This window comes from Meriones unguiculatus, chromosome 4 (genome assembly GCF_030254825.1).
Source record: "Meriones unguiculatus strain TT.TT164.6M chromosome 4, Bangor_MerUng_6.1, whole genome shotgun sequence".
NCBI classification, from domain to species: Eukaryota; Metazoa; Chordata; class Mammalia; order Rodentia; family Muridae; genus Meriones; species Meriones unguiculatus.
This window is the reverse complement of record NC_083352.1, coordinates 296,727-322,309: the sequence shown is the minus strand read 5'-3', so window position 1 is coordinate 322,309 and position 25,583 is coordinate 296,727. Positions and strand designations below refer to the sequence as shown.

The 25,583-nt window shown below is 40.2% G+C and overlaps 1 long non-coding RNA gene across 1 annotated transcript in view; it reads right to left on the bottom strand.

Moving 5' to 3' along the window:
* The window catches only part of LOC132653576 (uncharacterized), a 28,779-nt gene extending 3,485 nt beyond the window's left edge, over nucleotides 1-25,294 (bottom strand). Inside the window, exon 1 of the long non-coding RNA XR_009591279.1 lies at nucleotides 24,972-25,294. This is a non-coding gene — a long non-coding RNA (uncharacterized LOC132653576). The remainder of the gene's footprint in view (nucleotides 1-24,971) is intronic.
* Between the last annotated feature and the right edge of the window lie 289 nt (nucleotides 25,295-25,583).

The window sequence follows — 25,583 nt, the reverse complement described above, 5'->3', positions numbered from 1 at the left end:
CCCTGGAAGGTCTCACGGACAGCGGGCACCCGCCCCCATCACAACTGAGCTCCCGCCACGCACAGAGCTGCGCGACCAGCTCACCAGTACAGACAAGCTGTGCGCCCCAGTACAACAGAGACTGGGAACCCCTATACGAAGAGGGCCCCTCAGGGAAGGAAGAAACCGTGCTGCTGGGGTCACCTAGGCTTTGCCTGGGGAAAGTCTAGCAGACCTCAGATTGCAAACAGGCTAGTACGCCCAGCCATCACAGATCCGGGCCCAAGCAGAAAGCACAGAGTTATTGGGAACCCAGCTCCCGCAGACTAGCAGGCTGGCACATGCTCCACCAGCCCAGAGGCCTGCTTTGTACCAACTACTCCTTACAGACAGAACTGTGTGCCCCAAGACACCAGAGTCTTAGAGTCACTGTCTGGAGGAACCCTCACAAGGAACAAGGAAGGAAGCAAAGTGGATGGACTTAGGCAACCCAGTATATCCCCGGAAAAAGTCCCACAGACTGGCCCAACCCAGGGAACTGCTGAGCACCAGATAGCCTGCTGTTACCAGGAGAGCAGTACTCACCTGCTAACGATTACCTCTTGGGTTCTGGAGCACAGAGCCCCAACCTCAGACCTACAAAAGACTGGGAACCTGAGATCAACCCCCAGATACTGCTCCAAGGGGCAACCAGTTATCCCTAACAAAACCGACCAAACAATGGGACACACAGGTTACAGCAGCTGATCACTAAATTTACAGCAAGAAACCCAGAAGGAGGGCAGCTGTCTCCAGGACTTCTCCCAGTGAGAGGAGAGCCATCTTGACTAATCAGGTCCACAGTTATCACCCAGGTCTCTATGCCTGAGGTGAGCTGTAGCAACTCCAGAAAAACACCAGCCATACAGTGACTATACCCAAAAAGCTGAGAAGGCTTCCTTCAGGAAAAAGCATCTTCCTGCCAAAGGGATTCTATCCACTACAGGAGTCCAGGAACAACCAGAAACCAACTTCGAACACCTAAGATAGTCAAATGGGTAGAGGACAGCGTAAAAGTTCAACCAACAAAAGCAAGAGCAATATGGCATCTCCAGAACCCAATTATCCAGGGGTAAATAGCCCTAGACACCCCAACATAATTGAAATTCAAGGAGATGACCTAACATCTATGCTCATGAAGAAGATAACAGAGGAAACAAATAAAATATGAAAAGAAATAGAGGAAGCTGCAGCCAAACAGTTTGTGGCCTTTAGAGAGGAAATGCTTAAATCACTGAATGAAATAAAAGAAACAGTGGATTGTTCAAACAAACAGCTGAAGGAATTGACAGAAAAACATGAAAATACAGTCAGACAGGTGAAGGAAACCAACAAAATAGCTCAAGACCTGAAGATAGAATTGGAAAAATTAAAAATAAAAAAAAAAAACACAAATGGAAGAAATTGTGGAGAGAAAGAACTTAGGGAAGAAAGCAGGAACTATAGAGGTTACCATAACCAATAGGCTACAAGAAATGGAAGAATCTCAGGTATGGAAGATACGATGGAAAAAATAGGTGTATCTGTCAAAGAAAATGTTAAATCTAAAAAATTCCTGACACAGACCGTCCAAGAAATTCAAGACAACATAAAAAGACAAAACCTAAGAATAATAGGAATAGAGAAAAAAGAAGATTCCCTGCACCAAGGCCCAGAAAATATTTTCAACAAAATCATTGAAGAAAATTTCCTCAACTTAAAGGAGAGGCCTATAAGAATACAAGAGGCCTATAGAACACCCAATAAATTAGACCAGAAAAGAAAATCCTCCCAGCACATGATAATCAAAACCGTAAGTATACAGAACAAAGAAAAAGTACTAAAAGCTGCAAGAGAAAAAGGCCAAGTAACATATAATGGCAAACCCATTAGAATCACACCTGACTTTTCAACAGAGACTATGAAAGCCAGAGGGGCCTGGATAGATATCATGCAGACCCTAAGAGAACATAGATGTCACCGCAGGCTACTATACCCAGCAAAACTCTCAGTCCTCATAGAAGGAGAAAACAAGGTATTCAATGACAAAAACAAATTTCAACAATACCTACAAAGAGATGAGGAAGGTCACTTCATACTCATCAAGGGAAAATTCCAACAAGAAGGCATCACATCCATGAACATCTATGCCCCAAATACAAGGGCACCCACATTTGTAAAAGAAACATTGATAAAACTTAAACCACACATAGATCCCCACACACTAATAGTGGGAGACTTCAACACCCCACTCTCAACAAAGGACAGGTCAACTAATAAGAAATTAAACAATGACACAATATCTCTAACAAAGGTGATGAATCAAATGGACCTAACAGACATTTACAGAACCTTACACCCAAACACAAAAGAATTTATCTTCTTCTCAGCACCTCATGTAACCTTCTCCAAAATAGACCACATAGTTGGTCACAAAGCAAGCCTCAACAGATACAAGAAGATTGAAATAATCCCTTGTATCCTGGACCTCAATAAAAACAGAAATAGCAAAAAGCCTACACATACATGGAAACTGAACAACTTGCTACTAAAAGACAGCTGGGTCAGGGAAGAAATAAAGAAAGAAATTAAAGTCTTCCTAGAATTCAATGAAAATGAAGACACAACATACCCAAACTTGTGGGACACAATGAAGGCAGTGCTAAGAGGAAAGTTCATAGCACTAAGTGCCTTCAAGAAGAAATTTGAGACAGTGCATTCAAGCAACTTAATGGCTCTCTTAAAAACCCTAGAAAAAGAAGAAGCAGACAAACCAAAAAGGAGTAGACAGCTGGAAATAATCAAACTCAGGGCTGAAATCAATCAATTTGAAACAAATTAAACAATTCAAAGAATGAATGAAACCAAGAGCTGGTTCTTTGAGAAGATCAACAAGATTGACAAACCCTTAGCCAAGCTAACTAAAAGGCAGAGAGACAGCATCCAAATAAACAAAATCAGAAATGAAAAGAGGGACATAACTACAGACACTGAGGAAATCCAAACACTCATTAGGACTTACTTCAAAAGTCTATATGCCACAAAATTTGAAAATCTAAATGAAATGGACAATTTTCTTGATCGATTCCACTTACCAAAGCTGAATCAGGACCAGGTAAATCAATTAAATAGTCCTATATCCCCCAAAGAAATAGAAGCAGTCATCAAAAGTCTCCCATCCAAAACAAGCCCAGGACCTGATGGTTTCGGGGCAGAATTCTACCAGACATTCAGAAAAGAGCTAACTCCAGTTCTCTTCAAACTATTCCGCAAAATAGAAACAGAAGGAATATTAACAAACTTATTCTATGAAGCCACAGTCACCTTGGCACCTGAACCTCACAAAGACCCAACAAAAAAAGAGAACTTCAGGCCAATCTCCCTTATGAACATTGATGTAAAAATACTCAACAAAATACTCGCAAACCAAATACAAGAACACATCAAAGATATCATCCACCATGACCAAGTAGGCTTCATCCCATGTATGCAGGGGTGGTTCAATATACGGAAATCCATCAATGGGATCTACCATATTAACAAATTGAAAGAAAAAAACTACATGATCATCTCCCTAGATGCTGCAAAAGCATTTGACAAAATCCAACATCCATTCATGCTTAAAGTCTTGGAGAGATCAGGGATACAAGGCACATATCTAAACATAGTAAAGGCGATATACAGCAAACCTATAGGCAACATCAAACTGAATGGAGAGAAACTTAAAGCAATCCCACTGAAATCAGGGACAAGACAAGACTGCCCACTCTCTCCATATCTCTTCAACATAGTTCTGGAAGTCCTTGCTAGAGCAATAAGACAGTTGAAGGAGATCAGGGGATACAAATTGGAAAGGAAGAAGTCAAATTATCACTATTTGCAAATGATATGATAGTATACATGAATGACCCCAAAAATTCTACCAGAGAACTCCTACAGCTGATAAACACCTTCAGCAAATTGGACGGATACAAAATTAACTCAAAAAAAAAAATCAGTAGCCCTCCTGTATACAAAAGACAAAAGGGCTGAGAAAGAAATTAGGGAAGAAACACCCTTCACTATAGCCACAAATGACGTAAGGTACCTTGGAGTAACCCTAACCAAGGAAGTCAAAGACTTGTATGAAAAAAATTTCAAGTCTCTGAAGAATGAATTAGAAGAAGATATCAGAAGATGGAAAGATCTCCCATGCTCATGGCTTAGCAGGATTAACATAGTAAAAATGGCCATCTTACCAAAAGCAATCTACAGATTCAATGCAATTCCCATCAAATTACCAACACAATCTTTACAGACCTGGAAAGAAAAACTCTCAACTTCGTATGGAATAACAAGAAACCCAGAACTGCTAAAACAATCCTCTACAATAAAAGATCTTCTGGAGGTATCTCCATCCCTGATCTCAATCTGTACTATAGAGCAACAGTTATAAAAACTGCATGGTACTGGCATAGAAACAAATGGTGGATCAATGGAACCGAACAGAGGACCCAGAAATAAACCCACACACTTATGGACACCTGATCTTTGACAAAGACGCCAAAAACCATACAATGGAAAAAAGATAGCATCTTCCACAAATGGTGCTGGTCCAACTGGATGTCTACATGTAGAAAAATGAAAATAGATCCATACTTATCACCCTGCACAAAACTGAAGTCCAAGTGGATCAAAGACCTCAACATAAAACCAGACCCATTAAATTGCCTAGATAAAAAAGTGGGGAATACCCTACAACTCATTGGTACAGGAGAAAACTTCCTGAACAGAACACCAACAGCACAGGCTCTAAGAGCAACAATCAATAAATGGGACTTCATTAAACTGAAAAGCTTCTGTAAAGCAAAGGACACAGTCATCAAAACAAAGCAACTGCCTACAGATTGGGAAAGAATCTTCGCCAACTCTTTATCTGACAGAGGACTCGTATCCAGTTTATATAAAGAACTAAAGAAACTGAAAAGCAGCAAACCAAGTAATCCACTTAAAAAATGGGGAACAGAGCTAAACAGAGAATTCTCTGTAGAGGAATACCAAATGGCAGAGAAGCACTTAAAGAAATGCTCAACTTCACTAGCCATTAGGGAAATGCAAATCAAAACAACCCTGAGATTCCACCTTACACCCATGAAAATGGCCAAGATGAAAAACTCAAGTGACAACACATGCTGGAGAGGTTGTGGAGAAAGTGGAACCCTTCTCCACTGCTGGTGGAATGTAAACTTGTACAACCACTCTGGAAATCAATCTAGCGCTTTCTGAGACAACTAGGAATAGCGCTTCCCCAAGATCCAGCCACACCATTCCTAGGCATATATCCAAAAGAGGCTCAAGTACACAAAAAGGACATTTGCTCAACCATGTTTGTAGCAGCTTTATTTGTAATAGCCAGAAGCTGAAAACAACCCAGATACCCCTCAACTGAAGAATGGATATAGAAACTGTGGTATATCTATACAATGGAATATTACTCAGCAATGAAAAATAAGGAAATCATGAAATGTGCAGATAAATGGTGGGACCTGGAAAGGATCATCCTGAGTGAGTTGTCCCAGAAGCAAAAAGACACACACAGTATATACTCACTCATATAGACATACAACATAGGATAAACCCACTAAAATCTGTGCATCTAAAGAAACTAAGCAAAAGAGAGGACTAAACTAAAACGCTCAATCCCCATCCTGAAAGGCAAAGAGGATGGACATCCGAAGAAGAAGAAAACAGGAAACAACCTAGGAACCTACCACAGAGGGCCTATGAAAGGCTCTGCCCTTCAGACTATCAAAGCAGATGCTGAGCCTGATGGCCAACTATCGGGCAGAGTGAATGGAATTTTATGTAAGAAGTGGGAAATAGTAAGAGCTGGAGAGGACAGGGTCTCCACAAGGAGAGCAACAGAACAAGAAAATTTGAACACAGGGAACTTCCCAGAGACTCATACTCCAACCAAGGACTATTCATGGAGATAACCTAGAACCCCTGCACAGATGTAGCCCATGGCAGTTCAGTGTCCAATTGGGTTACATAGTAATGGGAAGAGGGACTGCCTCTGACATAATCTGATTGGCCTGCTCTTTGATCACCTCCCCCTGAGGGGGAAGCAGCCTTACCAGGCCACAGTAGAGGACAATGCAGCCACTTTTGATGAGAACTGATAGACTAAGATCAGAAAGGAGAGGAGAACCTCCCCTATCAGTGGACTTGGGGAGTGGCATGCATGCAGAAAGGGGAGGGAGGGTGGGATCGGGAGGGGAGGAGGGAGGGGCTTATGGGGGGATACAAAATGAATAAAGTGTAATTAATGAAAAAATTAAAAAAAAAAAACAAAAAAAAGAAAATATCTTTTCCTTCCTCATCAAATGTTAATTCTGTATGGATCTTCAGGGCGAGGGTAGGTCTTATGAACTCTTCCCCCTTCTATAGCAGGGTGTTGACAGGCCCAATATTGTGCAGGTCTTGTGAAGGTAATCACAGCTTCTGTAAGTTCAAGGGTACAACTATGTCATGCCCAGAAGTCAACATTCCATACCACACCCTCACCCTTCCTTCAGCTCTTATATTCTTTCGGCGCCATCTTCCGTGATGTTGGAAGGTGGTATGACTCTTCCGTTTATGGCTGTGCCTTCCATAGTCACTTATTCTTTGAACTTTAGCCAGTTACACATCTCTGTAGTCACCACCCACCACTGCAAAATGAAGCTTCTCTGTCCAAAGCTGAAGTAACACTATTTTATGGGCATAAAGTTATTTTTTTAAGGTAATCCAGGAGGCACATTTATTCCCATTTGGCAAAACAATAGCAGGAGCTTCCCCACTAATGGTCTATGGCCTTCTCATCTGGATGTTTCAACTGAGTTTATAGCACCAGACTTGATTCCCTCCTATGAAGCAGGCCTCAAATTCAATAATGTGAATGGATACCTCAGTACCTGACTTCCCACTATTACACTAGTATGTGGTCCTACCTGACCTATCAGAATTGCTTCATACAAGGCCCACAGGTGAGTGAGACTGTTGGTGACAATTCTCCCCAGGAGTCTGTATAACACTTTTTGGTAGCTAGCATCAGGAAAGAATTTTCAGAACACTTCAAAACAGATTTCTCTATCTCGATTGATGCAGAGGCATATAGTATCTTTAGTCATGTCTTACCATCTAGAAAAATTATACTTTTAAAGTTGATTTATATAGGTTTTACTATAATAAAACTGACTGGAAATGCCATTGGTCAAAACTCATTCAATATACTTTTTAAAACTCATTCAATATACTTTCCAGCACTTTCAAAGAACATTAAACTAAATTTAGAGCCTCTAAGTAACGAGAAGCTGGAACTAAGAGTTATTTTTAAAAAACTAGTAAATTCTTTGACTGCCAACAGAAATTGAAATGATGAATAACTTTGGTTAGAGAAACAGTTTGAAAGTTCCAATTCTCTGTTTTCAGCAAAATTGTAAAAAGCTAGCATCAAGTTGTTTACAGACTTTTTTTCTAAGGTTCAAAAAAACCAGGTGTGGTGTACAGTCCCAGAACTTGAGAGATTGAAGCAAGAGTGTGGAAAATTCTAAAACATCCTGGGATAATTGTAAGATCCTGTCTGAAAGGCAAAAATAATGAATTATTCTGATGTTGGGTCAGTATTATAGTGTTTTTTCTCCATCTAACTTGAGAGGTTAAGGGATGAGGAATTATACATATGCCTAAGCCCTTCCATACCATCTAATTCTTTATGTAAACAAAATTTACTGTCAATTGAATATAAAAATTTGTCTCCATATGACAACAACAGACATCTTCAACATATTGGCACTACTCCTGGCTTTCTTTTAGGTTATTTGTATAGAGCAACTAAATTAGTCCCCACAATAACTCGATGTCATATTATCTCCTTTTACAGTTGAGGAATTTAAGCTAGTAACATTTTTAAGATCACTCAGCTGAAAAATGACAAGACCTGAACTAAATAAGTCAAGTTCTGCAATCGATAGGTTGACCACAGTGTTAAACTTTAAAACACATATCCATAGGCAAATGAATATCAAAGCGTGCATGAGTGCATTACACTAGAATGAAATTCTTTCCTGAATAAGGATGACAGTTGTTAAAGGGCTTATCTAGCAGGCATAAAGCATTTGTTTAGTACCATATAAACCAGCTGTGGTGGCACACCCTTGTGATCCCAGCACTTAGGGAGAAGAAGCAACAGGATTTGAAGGTTAAGGTCATCCTTGGCTATTTTTGTGTTGATGCCACTAAAAGGCAATGTGTGCTGGCATTGATCCCCTTCTACCTTCTGCTTTTATAAAAGAAAAAAAAAGATTGCCTGCTGATACCATAACATGACTAGGAAGAGAAGGATAGAAACACTATTCCCTATTAAGTGAGCCACCATGGAATCACAGCCAGTTACTGTTTACCTCTAGATATACTGACCCAAGAGCAAAATAAACATCTGTTTACTTAAGATATGCATGCCCACAGTCAGTTTTACTTGAAACTAATATTTTCAACTTTAAACCTGCTGGTACCTTATAGCCAGAGTTGTCTTAAGTAAAATACCTCCACAAATGCATAAGTAATCAGTGAGGGCTGACAGTAGTAAGAAAAGTATAGAGGACAAAAATTTTCCATAAAGTATTTTGTCTTGGAAACAGGATGCAAAATTCCATAAAGACAATGACTGACACTTAATTTTCCACATCTCTCATTATCACAAAAGGAGTTTAATTGCACTTGGGAAATTGAGAACACTGGACCTGAATTAAATTATCTAATGCGGCCTATTTCCAAGACAATCCTCCCCATAGACATACATATAAAAATAATTAACACATAAGATTCATATATAGAGAAGAGGAATTAATTTGTATTTCTGAGCAGTTAAAGTCAAGTTATCTGTGCTAGAAATATTTCACATTTATACAGCACTATTATCATGACTTTAACTCTTTCCACACTAAACACATTTCTTTGAGGATAAATACACAATTTATTTGCTATAGGAAAAATTAAGTCCTTACCAAAGAGCAACCAGATATAGATAGAACAGAACACAAAAAAAGGAAAAATGATGGACTCTTAATGCTTAGTTGTTGCTTGAAAGCTTGAAATGCTCATTTACTGCCTTAGCTTTCTGTACATGGGTTTATTTTTTGAACTTTTTAAAGACTATTGAGTCATTTGTATTAGGTGTAGGTTTCAAGTACTCATTATTATGAGCTCAGTTAACCAGAACAAGGCCATTAAAGGTAAGCTTATCTGATTTATCACGTAAATCTAGACTAGATCCTTGAGAATGGCTCACATGTTACATTCATTGGAGTCTATAAAATCCCAAAGTAATATGTCCAACATACCATGGATTTTTAAGGCTGTGCCTAATGGTAGTCTTCAAAATGCTGAAGAGGTAGTCTCAATTATATTTTTAAAGACTTATTTATCTATAATTATGGGGTGGGATATATACACATGTGTTCAGTACTCATAGATGCCATAAGAGGCTGTCAAATCTTCTGGATCTAGAATTACAGATGTTTGTAAGCTACCACATAAGTGCTAAGAAGCAAACTCATATCTTCAACAACAGCAATACATACTCTGAGCCATTTCCTAATATAATGGAATACTTTTCTTTATGCATGACAAATCTGTTACCTTCTTGATAACAGTGACTATAATTATTTAACAAAACAGGACCTGTTGGCATTCCTTCACATAAAGAAGAGAAATAAGGAGAGTCATTAGTATTCCGACTAAGATTTCAGCTATTGCCTTCTTCTACGCCTGCCTACCAGCTGTACCAGCATTTCAAGGAGGCACAAAAGATTACCTGAAGAGGTGACTCCATCTGTACAGCTTTTAGGAGGCCATCACCCATACTGGGATGGGACTTTTCAGTTATCCAGCTTTTGTAACCTCCATAATCAAGCCCACACTGATGGTCCAGTAAGTTAGCACAATAAACATATTGGTTCAATAAGCTAGACTTGGTAAAATTATGACTTTTGTCTATTGGTGCACTCATTAGGTTAAACAGGTGTTTGCTCACAGCTCCCCCGAAAAATTAATACAATTGCCTATTATTTTCTACCTACCCAAACCTCTCATAGCTCTTATTATCTCTACAATGATTTTGACATTTCTCAATGTTTTATTAGTTTCTCTCTCTTTCTCCAACCTCATAAATGAACTTCAACAAATAATCTCTGAGGAGTAGAGACTTTAAGGCAGTGATTCTCAACCTTCCTAATCCTGAGACAGTTTAATATGATTCTTCATGTTATGGTGATTCCCCCAACCATGAAATTATTTTGTTGCTACTTTCTAACTTTAATTTTGCTACCTTTATGAATCATAAATATTTAATTTAATATGCAGGATATCTTAATGTGACTCCCAAAGGGGTTGTGATCCACAGGTTGAGAATCACTGCTTTAAAGTATAGTATGCTTTTAAAGACTATATATTCTTAGATTAATTCTATAGTTACTTAAAGGATAATATATTTTAAAAGGTAAATTATCTGCATTTGTTTTCCATGCCACACAACAAAATGTTCTTGTCTTTCAGATAATTGTCAGCACTGAAGTGTATCATTATATAACACAAAATATATATTGGTTTCATACATATTAATCAGCAGCCCACTCATGGTTATCCTTGTCATTTATACCAAGATTTTCTGGGCTACAAAAGCATAATCTAGAGCTCATAATAAACATCTCTCCAGATTAAGAAAGTCATTGCAAAGTCTAAGAAGTGCTGATACTGTTTACCAAAGAAGGAACTGTAAATGTGCCTGTACAGGCATAGCTATGCATGTGTATAGGTGCATGCTTCATGTGCTAGTTAGTATATACAGGACCCTGACAAGTGTTATCCCAGAGGCAAAATGTATATACGTAAATGAAAGTCCTCACAATTGTGACTTTAATATGCTGTCTGGCTATCTAAATGTTGTTTTCCTTGTTTATCACTTTTCTGACAAATCACTGGAGGTCAAATGTAGTGATTAAAACTGACTCAACAGCTTCATTTCCCAAGGTGGAATGTCTTAAGTGCTTTGTCTTAAGCCTGTCCCTGCCCCACCCCTTGTACAACCACCCCTCTTCAAGGTCTCAGGCATTTTATGGTCCTATCTGATGATGGTTGAGATACATATCAGTCATACACATAAAGTTCTATGCAAACCTTACTTCCTCATATTTTTTATGACTACTTTCTGGTCATTGGTGTTACTGAATCATAAACTCAAGTAGAAAAGTATTCAATTTAAACATATCTTATATAATTTCTGAGTTTTGTGTTTATTCTGAATATTCATAAAATGCATCCTGTCAGTTTATTAAAATATTTCTGTTATTTCACATGATAGTAATATTTCATTCTTCCTTGAATTCACCCTACATGCGTGCTAATTCCTGTAAACTTAATACTTAGCATAATACCTCACATGTATGAGGCACTCAATAAAATGTATTAAAAGAAAATCTGAGATAACCAAGTATTGAATTTACTAGCTCTATAATACAATCTTAGCCCTCATTTTCTCACAGCAATTACATCATCCACTTAACTCCCCTTTATTCTTTTCTCTCCCTCATAAAATCTAGTGCACTCAACACTTGACATCATGCTTATCAAATATTAGCAGCCACATACTATTTGTTTAATGTATGAAAGAAATCAAAACTGAGAGACAACAATGGTGTACCTTAGATAAGATGTTCTCCATAGTCATTCTGATGCCAGTATGTCATAACCCTGACTTCAAATGTCTCTAATCTGAATGTAACTTCTGCCATGTATTTCCAAACTGAGATACTGTCCCAGGAGGCGCCCCCTAAGCAAGGCAGACTGCAGCATATCCTTCTCTTTCTATGTTTACAAAATGTGCCCTATTGCCTCCATTAGTAGCTGACTAGAATGACTTCTACTTCTCATTCCCCTCTCTCCTTTCTGAATGACTAGAATATTTTACCCATAATAGTAATCACTTTGTCATTGCAACCTGCTTGTCACTTTGGTATTTCTTATACACACCTCTTTTTGCCTCAGTGAGATTTGCATAATCATGGCAGAGCTAAACTGTCCCTCAAGGTCTTTGCTTAGCTTACATCAATGATTTAGATGACTAAGCATTTTTTTGACTGTCTACATACTTCATTTAAGATTTCTGTTCATTTTAAAAGTGAACCAACTTCGAGGAAGAAAAAAAATATATATATATATATATATAACAAATTAGTGAAAGAAGAAAAAAAAACACACATTCCACATCAATTAATTCACATGGATCTCATGGCTTATAAAGACCTTGAGAAGTTACAAGACTGGTGACGGGGGGGGGGGGGGGGGAAGGAGGGTGTTCACACATCAGAATCAGAAACAGAATGTTTTTTTCCCTTTTTACTATATTCCTTTCTTACAAAAGTGCCCAAAACTGACTTGCCAACTCAAGATAGTAACAAACAGCTGTAATCAGAGAAAACAGATGCTCTTGCTCTTTTTTTGTATAAAAAAAAAGTCTAATGAGATTTCTTTGATTAGAAGGTTTTTTTATATTCTTAAAAATGTCTCTGACATGAACTGATTGGCCTGCTCTTTAATTACCTCCCCCTGAGGGGGAAGCAGCATTACCAGGCCACAGAAGAAGACAATGCAGCCACTCCTGATGAGACCTAATTGACTAGGGTCAGAAGGAAGGAAAAGAAGACCTCCCCTATCAGTGAACTTGGGGAGGGGCATGCATGCAGAGAGTGGAGGAAAGGAGGGATTGGGACGGGAGGAGAGAGGGAACCACAGGGGGGATACAAAGCGAATAAACTGTAATTAATAAAGAATTTTTTAAAAAAAGAAAAAATAAAATAAAATTTCACAACAATCTGATTCTTTTTTAATTTATTTATTTTTATTAATTACAATTTATTCACTTTGTATCCCAACTGAAGCCACCTCCTTCTTCCCCTTCCAATCCCAACCTGCCTCCCTCTTCTTCTCCTATGACCTTCCCTAAGTCCACTGACAGGGGAGGTCCTCGGCCCCCTCCATCTGATACTAGCTTATCAGTCTCATCAAGACTGGCTGCATTGTCCTCCTCTGTGGCCTGGCAACCTCATGGGGAATAACCTCTTTCTTAAAAGCATTCAGTAATGGTAAGTCAAAAGAAAGACAATATTAGATATAATCATGTATTAAAGAATGAATCATAGAACTTTAGTAAGAATGCTTGTTTCTGCAGCTGGAAAGTAAAAAAAAAGAAAAAAAATCCTATTGGATATATTTCAAAGATAAGAAATATGGCCATAGATAAAAGTTTACTTTTTCTTTTTTTTTTTCTTTTTATTAATTACAATTTATTCACTTTGTATCCCCCCCATAGCTCTCTCCCTATTCCCCTCCCAATCCCACCCTCCCTCCCCCTTCTCCACCCACGTCCCTCCCCAGGTCCACTCATGAGGGAGGTCATCCTCCCCTTCCTTCTGATCCTAGTCTATCAAGTCTCACCAAGAGTGGCTGCATTGTCTTCCTCTGTGGCCTGGTAAGGCTGCTCCCCCATCAGGGGGAAGTGATCAAAGAGCAGGACAATCAGCTAATGTCAGAGACAGTCCCTGTTCCTATTACTATGGAACCCACTTAGAGTTTGAGCTGTCATAGGCTACATCTGTGCAGGGGTTCTGGGTTACCTCCATGAATGGTCCTTGGTTGAAGTATCAGTCTCAGAAAATACCCCTGTGCCCAGATTATTTGGTTTTGTTGATCACTTTGTGGAGCTCCTGTCCTGTCCAGGTCTTACCATCTCCCCCTTCTTTCATAAGATTCCCTGAACTCAACCCAAAGTTTGGCTGTAAGTCTCAGCATCTGCTTTGATACCCTACAGGGTAGAGCCTTTTAGAGGCCCTCTGTGGTAGGCTCCTGTCCTGTTCCCTGTTTTCTCCCCCTTCTGATTTTCATCCTCTTTCCTTTCTGAACGAGGATTGAGTATTTTAGCCAGAGTTCTCCTTCTTGATTAGTTTCTTCAGGTGTACAGATTTTTGTATGTTCATTCTATATTATATATCTAATATCCAGTTATGAGTGAGTATATACCCTGTGTGTCTTTCTGCCTCTGGGATACCTCACTCAGGATGATCTTATCCAGTTTACACCATTTGTCTGGAGATTTCATGATTTCCTTGTTTTTTGTTTGTTTGTTTCTTTCTTTTGTTTTGTTTTATTTTTTATTGCTGAGTAATATTTCATTGTGTACATGTTTCACAATTTCTATATCCATTCCTCAACTGAGGGGCATCTGGGTTGTTTCAAGCTTCTGGCTATGACAAATAAAGCTGCTTTGAACATTGCTGAGCAAAGGTCCTTGTTGTATAATTGAGCATATTTTGGATACATGCCTAGGAGTGCTATAGTTGGATGCTGAGGAAGTGCTATTTCTAATTGTCAGAGAAAGCACCAGATTGATTTCCAAAGTGGTTATAAAAGTTTACATTCCCACCAGCAGTGGAGGAGGGTTCCCCTTTCTCCACATCCTTTCCAGCGTGTGTTGTCACTTGAGTTTTTGATCTTAGCTATTCTGATGGGAGTAAGGTGAAATCTCAGGGTCGTTTTGATTTGCATTTCCCTGATGACTAAAGACTTTGAGCATTTCTTTAACTGTTTCTCTGCCATTCGATATTCCTCTATTGAGAATTCTCTGTTTAGCTCTGTTCCCCATTTTTACTTGGATTAACTGATTTGTTGCTGTTTAACTTCTTGAGTTCTTTATATATTCTTTGAATTGTATGATTTGTTTCTAATTTATTGATTTCAGCCATGAGTTTGATTATTTCCAGCTGTCTACTCCTTTTTGGTGTGTCTGCTTCTTTTTTTCCTAGGGCTTTTAGGTGAGCCATTAAGTTGCTTCCGTGAGATGTTTTGAATTTCTACTTGAAGGCACTAAGTGCTATGAGCTTTCCTCTTGGCACTGCTTTCATTGTGTCCCATAAATTTGGGTATCTTGTGTCTTCATTTTCATTGAATTCTAGGAACACTTTAATTTCTTTCTTTATTTCTTCCCTGACCCAGCTGTCATTTAGTAGCGAGTTGTTCAATTTCTGTGTGTAGGCTTTTTGTTATTTCTGTTGTTGTTGAGGTCCAGCTTTAGTGATCACATAGGATACAAGTGATTATTTCAATCTTCTTGTATCTGTTGAGGCTTGCTTTGTGACCAACATGATCTATTTTGGAGAAGGTTCCATGAGGTGTTGAGAAGAAGGTAAATTCTTTTGTGTTTGGGTGTAAAATTCTGTAGATGTCTGTTAGGTCCATTTGATCCATTGATTCGGTTAGACATATTGTTCCTTTGTTTAATTTCTGTTTTGTTGACCTGTCCTTTGTTGAGAGTGGGGTGTTGAAGTCAACCACTATTATTGTGTGAGGATCTATGTGTTGTTAAGTGGTATTAATGTTTAATTTACAAATGTGGGTGCCCTTGTATCTGTGGCATAGATGATCAGGATTGTGATGTCTTCCTGGTGGAATTTTCCCTTGATGAGTATGAAGTGTCCCTCTCCATCTCTTTTGAATAATTTTGGTTGAAAGTCTATTTTATCAGATATCAGAGTGGCTACTCCTGCTTGTTTCCTGGGTCCATTTGCTTGGAAAACTGTCTCTCAGCCCATTACCCTCAGATAATGTCTATCTTTGTAACTTAGGTGTGTTTCTTATATGCAACAGATTATTGGGTCTTGTTTATGCAACCATTCTGTTAGTCTGTCTTTTTATTAAAGAATTAAGTCCATTGATGTTGAGAGAGATTAATGACCAGTGGCTGTTAGAACGTTTGATTTTGATGTTGGTTGTGGTAGTGTTTGTGTGCTTGGCTTTTTTTTTTATGCTGTAGTGAGGTTAATTATTTCCTGTGTTTTCTTGAAAGTAGTTAGTTTTCTTGGGTTATATTTTTCCTTCTAGTGTCTTCTGTAAAGCTGGATTTGTGTGTAGCTATTGTTGAAATTTGTTTTTTTCTTGAATATCTTGTTTTCTCCTTCTGTGAGGACTGAGAGTTTGTTGGGTATAGTAGCCTGGGCTGACATTTGTGTTCTCTTAAGATATGGATGATATCTGTCCAGGCCCTTCTGGCTTTCATAGTCTCTGTTGAAAAGTCAGGTGTGATTCTGATGGGTTTGCCATTATATGCTACTTGGCCTTTTTCCCTTGCAGCTTTTAGTATTTTTTCTTTGTTCTGTATACTTACTGTTTTGATTATTAAGTGGCTGAAGGATTTTCTTTTCTGGTCTAATTTATTGGGTGTTCTATAGGCCTCTTGTATGCTTATAGGCCTCTCCTTTAAGTTGGGGAAATTTCCTTCTATGATTTCGTTGAAAATATTTTCTGGGCCTTGGAGGAGGGAATCTTATTTTTCCTCTATTCCTATTATTCTTAGATGTTGTCTTGAATTTCTTGGATGGTCTCTGTCAGGAATTTTTTAACTTTAACTTTTTCTTTGGTGGATACATTGATTTCTTCCATTGTATCTTCCACACCTGAGATTCTTTCTTCCATCTCTTGTAGTCTATTGGTTATGCTTACCTCTGTAGTTCCTGTTTTATTCTCTAAGTTCTTTTTCTCCACAATTTCCTCCATTTGTGTTTATTTAATTTTTCCAATTCTATCTTCAGATCTTGAGCCGTTTGTTGATTTCCTTAACCTGTCTCACTGTATTTTCCTGTTTTTCCTTCACTTCCTTCAGCTGTTTGTTTGAACAATCCTCTGGGTTTTTTTTGGGGGGGGGATTTGTTTTTTGTTTTTTGTTTTTTTCTTTCAGTGATTTAAGTATTTCCTCTCTAAAGGCCACAAATTGTTTGGCTGTATCTTCCTGTATTTCTTTACAGATGGCCATAATCTGTTTGACTTTATCTTCTTCTAGTTCTTTATGCATTTTATTTGTTTCCTCTATTATCCTCTTCATAAGCATAAATGTTGGGTCATCTTCTTGAATTTCATTTATGCTGGGGTGTCCAGGGCTGCTTCCCCCTGGATAACTGGGTTCTGGAGATGCCATATTGCTCTGTCTTTTGTTGGTTGAGCTTTTACAGTGGCCTCTACCCATTGAGCTATCTTAGGTGTTGGATGTTAGTTACTGGTGCTTCCTGGAATCCTGTGGTGGGGAGAATCCCCTTGGCAGGAAGATGATTTTTCCTGAAGGAGCTCTCTTCAGCTTTTTGGGTACGGAGACTGAATGTCCAGTGTTTTTCAGGAATTGCCACAGCTCACCTTAGGCTTACAGACCTCAGTGGTAACTGTGGTCTTTGTTAGTCAAGGGGGCTTTTCTCTTACCCAGAGAAGTCCTGGAGACAGCTGCCCTGCTTCTGGGTTTTTTGCCATAAATTTAGTCACCTGCTGCTGTAACCTGGGTGTCCCATGGTTAGGGATAACTGAGTGCCCCTTGGAGCAGTATCTGGAGGTTGATCTCAGGAATCACAGGCTTCTGTAGGTCTGAGGTTGGGGCTCTGAGCCCCGGTACCCAAGTGGTAGTCAGTGGTAGGTGAGCACTGCTCTCATGCATGCAGCGGGAGGCTAGAGTCTGGAGCTAGGTGTCCTGAGTTAGGGCCAGATGTTTCCCCCACTGTGAGGTTTTCTCCTAACAGGAAGACCCAGTCTGTGGTGTTTTGGGTGGCACGTAGAGCACACAGGCCCTGGTTGGTGGTGGCTCCAAGCTGGTGACTGGGCAGGAACCTGGGAACTTTTCCTGAGAATTTTTTTATGGGTGGTGGGGAGGTTGGCTGAGAGCTCTAAGCTCAGCCCTGCTCTTTCCCTCCCTGTAGGGTTCTCTCCCAACAGGAAAACCCAGTCTCTGGTTCCCTGGGGCCCACAGTTGTCTGTGAAGAAGAATCAGGTGCACAGCAGGTCTCTGTGCTGATCTTCTGGAACTTTTCCAGGAATAGACTGGGTGACCTGAGGTCAGTCCTGTGTGCTTCCTTCCCTGTGGGTTTCCTGGAGACTGGGACTCCCAGTCTCTGGTGTTTTGGTGCCTACCATTCAGCCTGGGAATGTGATCAGGACAAGCAGGTGTGTGGCTCTGGTCTGGCGATCAAGTGCCTTCGGGACCAGGATCTCTTCTGGATTCTGGCTGGGTGACCTGAGAGTGGATCCAACTGATTCCTACACCGTGGGGTTCCCTCTCACCTGGGAAACAGGAGGCTCAGAGTTCAGTCTCTTGGTCACTGTACCGACATTGCTGTCCTGCCCCTCAGACACAGTGTCCTCCCAGAGCCACCATCTTGGATTCACCACCCAAAAGTTTATTTTTAATCCTCCAAAGACTAGTGAAAATTTAGAAAAGTACTAAATATAATAAATAAAACGGCTCACTTTTTCTGCCTCAGGAAATACTATGCTGTTAAAGAAATGTTTCCTTTAGTTTTGATCCATGTTTTGTTTTGCTTTGCTTTCAGATAATTACTTCAGTATTTGCTTTGTTTTGGTACATAATGAGGGGTTTTTGAAGAAAGACTTAGATAAAAACATGATTATGTAAACAGACCCAACCCAAGCCAACCCATAAGATGAAGGTCAAATGCCCACCCACCACCTTAAAGCTCATGCTATCTTTATGCCAGGTTTTCACTGTGATTATTAAATTATCTTGAAAAATTTCTCCATTAAACCTATTCTACAATAAGGGAATCCATTAACTATTTTACAGTCAACTTTCATATATTATGTTGCTTCTTTACCTGAATCATCTGTGTCCCTTTATGATCCCACCAGTCCATGCCACAGCTCCACAGAAATGTAACCTTCAGGGATGTGCTAAGCTATCCCTCACACATTGTGCTAGCTAACTTGGTGTCAACTTGACACAAGCTAAAAAATACATGGAAATACTTCAAAAATAGGAAAATGACACCACAAGATTTGCCTTCAGGAAAGACTGAGGTACATTTTATTCATTGCTATCTGAAGTGAGAGGGCCCCTATATCTTGATGAAATTTTGCTTAAGTATGATTTATCACCTTGAAGACATTATGAGCAAAAGTCCTCCTTAAGGACTTTTAAGTTAATATAAGTTAAGGACTAACTTATATTTTAGGACAAAGTGACCAGTTCTATTCCGTATTTACACAGTAAGAACAAACTAAGAACTTTAGAAACATCTCTTCAATGCACACATCATGGTCATCTGAATTAGAAAAGGCTAGAATCGAATCATGACTTTTTCACTTATTCTAAGTCCTTCTGTGACTGGCTTTGTTATTGCTCTAGTTTCCTTTCTGTTGATGTGACCACATTTGCTGAAAAAAAAATTCGGTGAAAGGGTTTATTTCATTTTAGGATTCCTTTATTGATTCTAATTCTGTTTTCATGTCTTGCACCATTTCCTTCATCTGTTTGAATGTGAAATCCTGCTTTTCAATGACGGCTTCTATTTTTTTATCCGTTTCCTCTATATATATCGCTAATTGTGCCTCTACTTCTTTGGCTATATTTGCCTGTATTTCTATAAGAGCTTTGTTTATTTCTTATTTATTTATTTATTTATTTATTTATTTATTTTATTTCTTCTTTATTTGCCTTCATTTGTGTGGACATTTCTTTGAGAGATTTGTTCATTTCTTCTTTGTTTGCTTCAATTTTCGTGGTCATTTCTCTGAGAGCTCTATTTGTTTCCTCTTTGTTCGTCTCGATTTCTTTGGCTATTTCTCTGAGGGCTTTGTTCATTTCATCTTTATAGGCCTCTAATAGCTGGAGAAACATAGTTTTGAGGTCGTTTTCCTGTATATCTAGTGAATTGAAGTGTCCATTGGTTTGTGGGGTTGCTGGTGAGGTCATTATGTCCTAATTTTTGTTGGGTGTGTTCTTATGTCTGCCTCTAGCCATCTGGTTATTTATACCCCTCACTGTTTGTTCTTCGAGTTTGTATTTCGGGCTATGATCGTCTCTTTCTGTTTTCTGGACTGTTTTTTTGTTTTTGTTTTTGTTTTTGTTTTTGTTTTTTCAAGAAGATGAGAGAGGTTCACTGGTTTGGGAGTGTGCATTGTGGTTTCAGTTTTGCCTAAGTAAGGAATGTGACGCATGCACTTTTAGTGGGCACAGTGTGCATGCTTGGATTCTCTGACTATTGCAGTGGCCTGCAGGCCACTATTATGAAGTTCTGTCTGGGATCCAGGGATTGTTTGCCTGGATTACACTGGTGGACCCGCAAGGCAAAGACTTCAGTGTTGGGGTTGCTATCTCAAGAATCCCTATGATGCCCACACTAGGGGTGTGGGTGGCAGGAATCTCGTCTGGTTGCTTTTGTGGAGAGACCCGGGGTCTGGGGCAAACTTTCCCTAGAAGACTCACTCACTCCCTTGCAGGACCAGTTGGAATGCACAGGGGTTCCCCTTGCTCTCTACTCTCCGATTTGGTCCTACTGCAGAAAATGCGCAGGTAGGCTAACAGTCACCTCTGTGGCACTGTGGCCGCAGGACTCGGTGTCCACCTTTCCTGTGTGCTGCTTCTCTGTCCTTTCCCTCTGCCAGGAGGGGTTATGTTGGCTGGTCCCAGGGTAGCACGGGAAAGAGTTAGGTTGAGTGTTCTCAATCCCAGATCCCGGGCCCAGATCTCTCTGCCAGAAGCAGCCTGGCGGTAGAACTTATGTTTGATGATTCCGGGAGAGTACCAGTTAGGGTTGAGTGTTCTCAGATCCAGAACTCAGGTTTCTCTGCCAGGGGCCAATGGGTGAGCTGGAGAGGGAGTGCTGTGTCCTGTGGCAGGTTGCCTCTCTGTCCTTCCCCTCCACTAGGGCAAGCTTATGGTGGCGCTCTCAGGGGAGTGCTAGAAGGGGCTGGGACTTCTCAGTCCTGATCCTGAGCTGGAGTTTCTCTGCCAGGGGTCAGGGGACCACCGGTGTTAGGACTTGGTGCTAGACCTTATTGTGCTGGACCCAGGAGAGTCTCAGGACGTGTTGAATGACCACAGTCCAAGTTCCCGAGCTGAAGATTGTTTGCTAGGAGCAGCCAGCAGCACTGGGGTCCAGGCACTGTGAAGCCACTGTGCACCTCTCTATCCTTCTGCAGGGGCAGGGTTATGGTGGTGTCCTAGTTCTCAGGGGGATTGCCCGAAAGGATTGGGTTTTCTCAGCCCCTATCTCGGGTTTTGGATTCCAAATCACAGTCCATCAAAAAGGTAAGTCAAAGCAGGAACCAAGCCAAAGGCAGAAACTGTGGAGATGTGCCTCTTTGTGGTTCACTTATTCATGCTCAGCTGTATTCTTTTCTTATGCAGCTCAGAACCATCTACCTAGATGATACTGCCACCAAAATATATTGGGTCCCATTTGTCAACATTTAAAAATAATCCCCCTTAGATATACCCACTGGCCAATTTTATCTAAAAAATTCCTCAAAACTGTTTCAAAACTGTCTTCTCAGGTAATTCTAATATGTGTCAAACTGAGAGGTAAACTAACTCTGACACATATGTACCTTGTCATACAATATCCACATCGGTAGAATATGCACATAGAGAGCTATACACCACACCATGGTAGAACTAATGGTGTTAGTGTTCTCCTTTGAACATCTGTTACAAAAAAAGACACGTGTGTGACAAGAGACAACTTTTTATTTAAGAAATCTTAACTGTGCCATTTAACTCTCTTCCAAAAATTTATCAACATTTACCATTGTATTTTTTTCTAAAATTTTTCATCCAAACTCATAAAAAGAAAAACTTGGGAACATAATTAAAGGAAAAGAAGGGGAAATTTTGTATTATAAACATTCTCTCCTAAACCACACACAAATTATACTACAAGGATCTTCATTTTGTAATCTTTGATGAGTCTCCAGCCTTAGTTATGAGTAATATTCTTGGTTTGTAGGATGACTTTATGGCACATTGCTGTCTTGATGAAAATCTTTAACTTGCAACACTTGCATCAGTGAAAATGTTCAAAGGCATCTCAGGTTATTTCTCTTTTTTAATGATTTTTAAATGTATTTATTTTTAATTTATTACAGTTTATTCACTTTGTATCTCAGCTGTAGCCCCCTCCCTCATCCCCTCTCAATCCCACTCTCCCTCCATTTCCTCTCATGCCTCCCCCAAGTCCACTGATAGGGGAGGTACTCCTCCTCTTCCTTCTGACTCTAGCCTATCAGGTCTCATCAGGAGTGGCTGTAATGTCTTCCTCTGTGGCCTGGTAATATCTTCTCCCCTCAGAGGGAGGTGATAAAAGAGCCAGCCACTGAGTTCATGTCAGAGACAGTACCTGTTCCTATTACTAGGGAACCCGCTTGGACACTGAACTGCCATGGGCTACATCTGTGTGGGGGTTCTAGGTCATCTCCATGAATGGTCCTTGGTTGGAGTATCAGTCTCAGAAAAGACCCCTGTGCCCAGATTTTTCAGTTCTGTTGCTGCCCTTGTGGAGCTTGTGACCCTTCCAAGTCTTTCTATCTCCCCCTTCTTTCATACAATTCCCTGAACTCTGACCAAAGTTTGGCTATGAGTCTGCGCCTCTGTTTTCATACCTTGCTGGGTAGAGTCTTTTAAAGGCCCTCTGTGGTAGGCTCCTGTCCTATTTCCTGTTTTCTCCCCATTCTTATGTCTATCCCATTTGCCTTACTGAGTGAGGATTGATCATCTTACTCAGGTTCCTCCTTCTTGTTTAGCTTCTTTAGGTGTACAGATTTTTGTAGGTTTATTCTATATTATATGTCTAATATCTACTTATAAGTGAGTATATACCATGAGTGTCTTTCTGATTCTGGGATACCTCACTCAGGATGATCTTTTCTAGTTCCATCCATTTGCCTGCAAATTTCTTGATTTCCATGTTTTTAATTGCTGAGTAGTATTCACTGTGTAGATGTACCACAGTTTCTGTATCCATCCCTCAGTTAAGGGGCATCTGGGTTGTTTCCAGATTCTGGCTATTACTAATAAAGCTGCTATGAGCATGGTTGAGCAAAGGTCCTTGTTGTATACTTGAGCATATTTTGGTTATATGTCTAGGAGTGGTAAAGCTGGATCTTAAAGAAGCGCTATTCCTAATTGTCTGAGAAAGCGCCAGATTGATTTCCAAAGTGGTTGTACAAGTTTACACCACTTTGAGTAATAGAGCAATAGAGGAGGGTTCCCCTCTCCCCACATTCTCTCCAGGATGTGTTGTCACTTGCGTTTTTTATGTTAATCATTCTGATGGGTGTAAAGTGAAACCTCATGGTTATTTTGATTTGCATCTCTCTGATGACTAAGGAGTTTGAGCATTTCTTTAAGTGTTTCTCTGTCATGTGATATTCCTCTATTGAGAATTCTCTGTTTAGCTCTGTATCACATTTTTAATTGGATTACTTGATTACTTGGTGTTTAATATTTAAAGTTCTTTATGTATTTTGGATATCAGCCCTCTGTCAGATATGGAGTTGGTGAAGATCCTTTCCCACTCTGTAAGCTGTTGTTTTGTTCTGATGCATATAACTTTTCTTTGCTCTTGCTATTTTATGTGTTCATAATACTGAGGTATACCAAACAGTGAAAGCCTTTTGGTGGCTGAAATTTGAGTGCCTGTGTTACTCTTATTTTCAAATGTCACCACAAAAGGCAGGCATTGGTTAACAGATTTTCAATCCAAGGCTAGTGTGATAGTTCAAAATGTAGGGACATGGGGCAAAAATAAGTACTTTGGTCCAAATTCTAGGACTCACATGAAAATCTGTAATTCTGCACCGCTGAACCTGTGATCCCATAACTAGGTGGTGCTGGATCAGGATGATTGTTGGGACTGGATGGCCAACAGCTTAATCCCAGCTAAAAAGGCAGTATTGTTCTAAAGAATAAAGTAGAGTGTGATAGAGCAGGACACCCAACCCCTTCCTCTGACACCCTTGCATAGGTGCACATATACAATACGTACTCTCCAAAACACTGTTTTGTCCATCATCAATCATTTCACTCATTCTAAGGCAATTGGACACAGTTCCTACAAATATATTTCACACATACTTTAATACCCTGTTCACAATCCAGGGTGCTTCTGTATTGGAAAGTTTCTGGATTTCTATGGATTGATTGGAAATAAGATTTAAGACTATAAAGTGAATATTTAATGAAAGAGAAATCGATGACCCGTAATCAATCTGTTCAGGAAATTCAAAGGGAGATGGCAGGGTAACATATCTAGATTTCTCCTCCACCTGAGAATCAATTGTTTATTAGGTATACAGAAGGGAGAGTGCTCCAAGAAGGGAGAGTATAACAGCTGACTTTCATATAAAACAAAATATATGTTCATGAGCTTAATTACCATAATTTAAAAGGGAATCATTGCTACTCCCAAGGATTTATTTATTAGTTACTTTTTTGATGTAAGAAAATACATAATAAAAGTAACTTAAGGCTCCAAGGCTGGATTCTGCAGCTGAGTAAGTGCTTGTGACCCTGACTTCTGCCTGGAGCTGCGAGGGGTCTGAGTATGAGCTTGGAAACATCAACATGTATATTGTGTTGAGGGGGCAGAGCCAAGATGGCAACTAGCACACAGTTTCTGAGCTGTGGAAGAGCTAAACGTCTGAGTTGGTGAGTGGAAGGACCTCTGAACCCAGGAAAACAACGGTCAGGCTTTCTAAACAACAGGGAACATCACAAGAGGTGAAAACTTTGGTCTCAGGTCACCCGGGACTTGTTTGGAGAAGGAGATAAATGAGCCTTTGATCTGCTAGCACTCCCCTCCCCCAAACATCCCTCCTCCTCGGCAGGCACTGTGACTCATCCTTCTCAGCGCAAAGCTAACTGTTTAGGGTCTTCAGCCACTGAGGTGGAGCTCCAAACCCTTTAGCAGCAAATGCCAGCAGTACCCGTCTTGGAGTCCCAGATCCCTGCAGCGGCTGCACCATCCTCCCAGGGCCCGAGTCTGCTTGAAGCCATAATGGCTCTGCAGGATCACAATCACTGATGGTACAGCCCGCCCAATCCCACAGTGACAGAGAATATGCTATATACTCACCAAAACCAGGCAGGAATGCCATACAAGCTAGGCACAACAGGCGCTGGGCCTCTCGAGCTTGGAGAGCACAATGGAGAGCCCCCAGTACTTCCCAGAAAGCATCTGGACTAGCAACCCAGTCTCCAGTTACAGTAGAACTTCCTAACCTGGCGGCAGAGCAGCACTGAGCTGGCTGGCAGAGCACATCAGCCCTCCAGTTTAAGACTAACCAGGGCCAAAGCAGAGAACAGAGAGCCTGGTTAGCCCGATTCCTACTGATGTAACCACCTTGAAATCGCCAGCTGCAGCAGGACCTCATAACCTAGCAGTGACAGCAGCATGGAGCTGGCTGATCACATCAAAGAGGCAGGGCCAAACCAGAGAGCAGAGAGCCCAGATACCCAGATCTCTGCCAAGTGACCTGCCTGTACAGCTAGTCCTCAGCACATGCTGAGGACACAGGACCTCTCTCAGCTTCCTGAAGAACTCTCCAGACACCAGAGAGAGACAGTACCAGTCTGAACTGCAGAACCCAAAAACAAACAGGGAAGGTTTCAGATAAGCCAATGGCCAGAGGTAGGCAAAAGAACACTTCCAACATAGATCATGACATCATGACTTCACCAGCAACCC